The sequence below is a fragment of the Pipra filicauda genome, unplaced genomic scaffold (assembly GCF_003945595.2).
Source record: "Pipra filicauda isolate LSUMZ 115617 unplaced genomic scaffold, ASM394559v2 scaffold482_size497672_pilon, whole genome shotgun sequence".
Taxonomy (NCBI): domain Eukaryota; kingdom Metazoa; phylum Chordata; class Aves; order Passeriformes; family Pipridae; genus Pipra; species Pipra filicauda.
This window is the reverse complement of record NW_024104623.1, coordinates 42,402-48,566: the sequence shown is the minus strand read 5'-3', so window position 1 is coordinate 48,566 and position 6,165 is coordinate 42,402.

Below are 6,165 nucleotides of genomic sequence, written 5' to 3'. Positions count from 1 at the left end.
GCCAAGCCCACAGTAAAGATGGCGCCGCCAGGACCGGAACGACCCCACTAAAGATGGCGGCCCCGGCCCGGAAGTTCGCCCCGACGCCACACTCAAGATGGCGCCGCCACGACCGGAACTTAGCCGAGGCCACACTAAAGATGGCGGCGAGAGGCCCCCTCGCCTCAGAGAGGCGTCTATCCTGTTGCCTGACCTCCGCCGCGACCCGGACCCCCGCCCCGCGCCCGCAGCGCCGTCTCGCCGCCCCCGCGCTTCCCGCTGTGGGGACGGGGCGGGGGGCTCGGCGGCGCCGGGCGCGGGCGGCAGGTTCGTGGGCGGCGGCAGGCACCGGCGCGGGCAGCCCCCGTCTCGGAGCCGCGGCGCGCGAGGACCCCAGGCGGCGGGTGGGGGGGGCCGCGCGAGGGCCGCAGGGGGCGCCGCGCCGCCCGCTCGTCCCGCTCCGCTCCCGCTCCCGCTCCCGCTCCCGCTCCGCTCCCGCTCCCGCCGTGCCCTGGAGATGCTATCGGGGCTGCGCCGCCGCCTTCCCCCCCCCCCCGGAAGCGACCCACGGCGGCAGATCCGACGGAGATCGTCCCCGGGGGTAAGCTGGGCGCGGCGGGTGGGCGCGGCCGCTCTTCTGCCTCTCCCGCGGCCATCGGGGACTGCAGGCCGGGGAAGCGACAGGCAAGTTTCCCGCCTCTGCGGAGAAACTCGCACCTGCGTGCCGCCGCAGGGCCGGGTTCGGATGTGCCCTGGCATTGCACACGCACCACACCCCCCCGCGGGGAGGGTCTGCGCTGCCTCGGGGACCCTGTCTGTGCTGCCGGGAGAGAGAAATCCTTTGGGAAGCTGGGCTGGAAGCAGCAACTCTGTGAATTGCTCAGCTTTTCCTAGGCAAGGGCAGGTTTTAGGGAAGAAAGGCCCGGACGCGCGAAAGGCGCCGCGGGTCTCGCCGAGGGGGGGGGGGCGCGCGGCTGCAGCGCCGCGCGCGGCTGCAGTGCCGCTCCCGGCCGTGTCCGCCAGGCGGCGACTGTGAGGCAGGGCCCGGCGCTCGGGGGCGCTCTCGCAAGCGACGCTTGCCGTGGGAAAGCGGCGGGCTTTGGGCACTGCCGGCCTTCCCCCGGAGGGCCCGGGCTGGCCCAGCACCTGGCAAAACCTCGTAGGGAAAAGGCAAGCAACACCTGCGGTGGTTCTGCCCTTTCTTTAGCCAGGGACTGGAACACAGACAAAATCAAGGGGCTCTTTGACCTGGGCAGGCTCCGAGCATTTTTCAGCCTTCCTTAGCAGGGCATTCTCCCCCTCTGAAAAGCTGAAAGGCTTTAACAGCTGGAGACGCGCCTGCAGCTGTGCAGATTAATGTAGTTTCTTTTAGGAAACGAAGGGGAGGTTTTCCTGTTGTGAGCCTAAATACCGAGTCTATTCTGCTTTTTCAATCAGGTGACGAAGCTTATGGAAAAAAGACCAAAGGCCTCGAGGTGAGCACATTCTACCGAGTTCTGCTTTTCTGGGATCGGTTTGGGAAAATCACGTGAAATTCTAAAAAGCTTCTCTCCGTGTTTTCTAGTTGTTTTTTCAGCCTTGGTCTAAGTTTCATGTAGAAAAGGGCATAGAATTATTAGAACAGACAAACTAGACTTTCTCGGGAGAGATGGAAGAAAAGGCTGCTGATTGCAGTTTTCTGCTTTTCTTGTCTTCTATTAGACTGTCATTTTCTCTCACCTACTGTTCAAATAGGCAGCAATTAATTCCTCTGCTGAAGAGTTTGCTGTACTAAGTGTCTGTCAAATTGATGCCTTCAACTCAAGATAGCACCTGCTCCTTAGTTACAAAAAGTTCCTCACAGGAAATTTTTAGGCGTGCCCATAAATCTCCTGGCTGTTTGTTTGGGAGAACAGGGTTTTCTCGTCTGTAACAGAATAGTCGTGGCATTTGCTATGGAATGCTGGTGGCAATCTAGTCAGAAGATGACCCCGTGCTTCACTAATTTTGCCTTTTTGTTGTTCAGGGTGACTTCTTCCCAGGGATGTTATTCTTGACACCCCGGGGCAAATGGAGGTATTCACCTGGTCAGCGTCAGGAGCCATCCTAACTGAGGCCTCGGTGAGTGCTTTTTGTATGACTGGACAGTGAAGCTGTGTGAATGACCTGGCTAGTGCTCGGTGTACTCCTAATTAAGGTGTCTTTTACTCTGTGTTCCCAGGCTCCCTCCTTCCCTTCGGTCGCCGTGGGTGTGCCGGACACCTCTGGCAGGGCTAACCCTGTGGCTTTTCTGTCCAACGTGCTGTGCTGTGCTGTGTGCCTGCAGGTAAGAAAAGCGGGGAGTGCAGTCCTTCTGCTTTGCTTGCTGTGTCTCTTGGGTAGTGATTTTGGAGGGGAATCCCAGAGCGATTTGGTTTGAAGGGGACCTTCAAAGGCCATCCTGCCTTCCGTGGGCAGGGACACCTTCCGCTCTCATCCCCGGCTGGATGCTCCCAGTCCCATCCAGCCTGGCCTGGAACACTTGCAGGGATGGGGCAGGCCCAGCTTCCCTGTGCAGTGTGCTCTAATATCTCTCCACTGTCATCAGGAAAAATTTTGTCAGCGTGTTTTGTTCAACGATGGTAAGCAGGACCCGGGTGAAAATTGCATTCTCTGAGGTGCAGAGGGAAATAATTATCCTTTGAAGACAAATGTAATTCAGTTTTGCACGAGTCTTGTCTGCCTTATGTTTGAATTGCTTTCTATTCTAGGCAGTTGTTTTAAATTAAACTTTTATTTTGTGTCTCCCCCGCCCCCAGTATCCTGTCCAAGACCAAGCTACCTTTCCTCGTGGGAATGGACCGGCCGGGCTTTGGCAATCTGGCCCCTCGAAAGACTAAAGTGACCTCTTCCAGCAGGGGAAGACTGAAGCAAGCGGTGCCAGACAGAACTGGAGTTTCTGGAGAATAAAAGCTGGAAGCGTGCCCCCGAAAATCCCCCCGGCTGGTCAGCGGTCTGACTTGCACGGACCGGTGGCCGTGGCCAGGAGCGGTCCTGCGGGAAGCGCCTTTGCCCAGGCTGTAATTTTAATTTCCATTGGATGCTTGGCAAAGCCCCCCGGGGTGAGCCCCAGTGCCTGGCATGAGCGGAGCGGGCTTCCAGGGAGGTATTCACCTGGTCAGCGTCAGGAGCCATCCTAACTGAGGCGTCGGTGAGTGCTTTTTGTGTGACTGGCCGGTGAAGCTGTCTGTGGGAATGACCCGGCTATTGCTCGGTGTGGTCCTAATTAAGGTGTCTTTTACTCCGTGTTCCCAGGCTCCCTCTTTTCCTTCGGTCGCCGTGGGTGTGCCGGATGCCTCTGGCAGGGCTAACCCTGTGGCTTTTCTGTCCAACGTGCTGTGCTGTGTGTGCCTGCAGGTAAGAAAAGCGGGGAGTGCAGTCCCTCTGCTTTGCTCGCTGTGTCTCTTGGGGAGCGATTTTGGAGGGGAATCCCAGAGCGATTCGGTTTGAAGGGGACCTTCAAAGGCCAGCCTGCCTTCCGTGGGCAGGGACACCTTCCACTGTCCCCGGTTGCTGCGAGTCCCGTCCAGCCCGGCCTGGAACACTTGCAGGGATGGGGCAGGCTCAGCTTCCCTGGGCAGTGTGCTCTAATATCTCTGCACTGGCATCCTGAAAAAGGTCGTCAGCGTGTTTTGTTGGACGCCGGTAAGCAGGACCCGGGTGAAGAGGACATTCTCTGAGGTGCTGGGAGAAGGAGGACGCGTGCGGGCACCTCCAGAGACAGCGGGAACGGGAGCGTGCTGCGGAGAAGGAAAATTCCAGGGGGTGGGTGCCGAGAAATTTGTCCTTCCCTCGCCCTGTGCTCTGCACTTAGCAATGGGTCAAGTGCAGAAGTTTCCTGGGGACCCTGGAAAAGGATGCCGTGTCTGCTAAGAAAAGTGGGGCCAAAGGAGCAGGACCTGGGTCTGCGTGCGTGGGAGAAACAAGGGATGGGTCATCCTCTGCCTCCGGGAGGGAGGGCAGCAGGACAGGCCACGGACTAAAGCACTGAAGTGCCGTTCCCCAGGGAGCCCCTGCCCAGCACTGGACTTGCTTCTGCACTTGCTGTCCCTTTCCCAGCGGAGCCGAAGCGTCGGGTGAGGGTGCCGGGGGGATGGAGCTGCCAAGGACAAACTGGGAGGGTGTATGCGAGGGAAGGGGGTAGAAGGAGCTCTTGACGTGCTTTTTTTACTTCTTCATCCCACAGAATTGCCGCGAGAGGAAATACCTCAGAGGGGCTTCCCTCCAGGTAAGCCCTGAATATGCCAGGAGGTTGCAGCCGGGAGGAAAGGAGCTGTGGAAGAAAAGCAGCCTAAAAATAGCCAGCGGGGATCATCAGGTTTTCCAGCCAAGAAGCACAAGGAGAGAGATGAGGGAACCGGGTTCCAATTCCTAATGATTTGGTGGGCGCAGGAATGATTTCTGTGTGTTTTCCAGTCCCTTTTGATTCCTGGGATGATTTTAAAATGATGGCTTTAGCAATCAACTAAATCGGAGATGTTGTTTCTGAGAGGAAATGGTGCCAAATAAATGCAGAGTTTTGGGTCAGTTTTGGGTCAGTTTTGGGGATGATTTGGGTCAGTTTTTGGGGTCAGTTTGGGGTCACTGTTTGGGGTGATTTGGGTCAGTTTTGGGTCAGCTTTTGGGATGATTTGGGTCAGGTTTTGGGGTCAGTTGGGGATGATTGGATCAGTTTTGGGGTTTCAGTTTGGGTCCAGCGTTGGGGTGATTGGGTCGGTTTTGGGTCAATTTTGGGGAGCACTGGTGTCGGGGTGTTGAGGAGCACTGGGGTTACTTGGGGGGCCACTGGGAGAAGAGGACAATGAAAAAATCAAGAGACTAACAAAAAATAAACGACCTAAAAGGAAATAAACTACAAAATGAAAACTTAAAATGTTACACAAAAAAGGAAAAAAAACAAAAAAGGAAATTAAAATGAAAATGAAATAAAAGAGAAAAAAAAAAAGAAAAAGAAAAAAAAAAAGAAACCCCTTCTTGGGCACCCCGTTTCCTCTCCTCCCGCCCCCCGAACCGTAAATGGCGGGGTCATCACCCCTAAAATGTGAGACGGGGACCCCAAAATGCGGGTGGGGGAACCCCAGGGAGCCGAAAAAGCGGAGGGGGAGCCGCAGTAAGAAAGCGAAGCCGGGCGGTCGGGCGGCGGGGCGGGGGGGCAGGCAAGGTGGCGACGGCGGCGCGTGCGCAGTCGTTGGCAAGACGCCGGCGATCACGTGGTAAGTAAGGGCAGCCAGGAGCGGGACCGGCTACGCATGCGCAGTGGCTCTCGTGGCGGTGCAGCGCTCCCCGCTCGAGTTAAGGGCCGGTTCCGGCGGCAGGGCGGGACTCGCGGTGTCCCGTCTCTCCCGGGGTGTGTGTGGGGGGAACAACACGAAGATTTTTTGGGGTGAAAGCGCAGAAATTAGCGAGGAGGGCCGGTAAGTTGGGTAAACTCGGTCACCGGAAGTAGAGAGCGACCGGAAGTCCTCCAAGGCCCCGGCCCGGAAGTCCGCCAGGCCCACAGTAAAGATGGCGCCGCCAGGACCGGAACGACCACACTAAAGATGGCGGTCCCGGCCCGGAAGTCCGCCAAGCCCACAGTAAAGATGGCGCCGCCAGGACCGGAACGACCACACTAAAGATGGCGGCCCCGGCCCGGAAGTCCGCCAAGACCACAGTAAAGATGGCGCCGCCAGGACCGGAACGACCACACTAAAGATGGCGGCCCCGGCCCGGAAGTTCGCCCCGACGCCACACTCAAGATGGCGCCGCCACGACCGGAACTTAGCCGAGGCCACACTAAAGATGGCGGCGAGAGGCCCCCTCTCCTCAGAGAGGCGTCTATCCTGTTGCCTGACCTCCGCCGCGACCCGGACCCCCGCCCCGCGCCCGCAGCGCCGTCTCGCCGCCCCCGCGCTTCCCGCTGTGGGGACGGGGCGGGGGGCTCGGCGGCGCCGGGCGCGGGCGGCAGGTTCGTGGGCGGCGGCAGGCACCGGCGCGGGCAGCCCCCGTCTCGGAGCCGCGGCGCGCGAGGACCCCAGGCGGCGGGTGGGGGGGGCCGCGCGGGGGCCGCAGGGGGCGCCGCGCCGCCCGCTCGTCCCGCTCCGCTCCCGCTCCCGCTCCCGCTCCCGCTCCCGCTCCCGCCGTGCCCTGGAGATGCTATCGGGGCTGCGCCGCCGCCTTCCCCCCCCC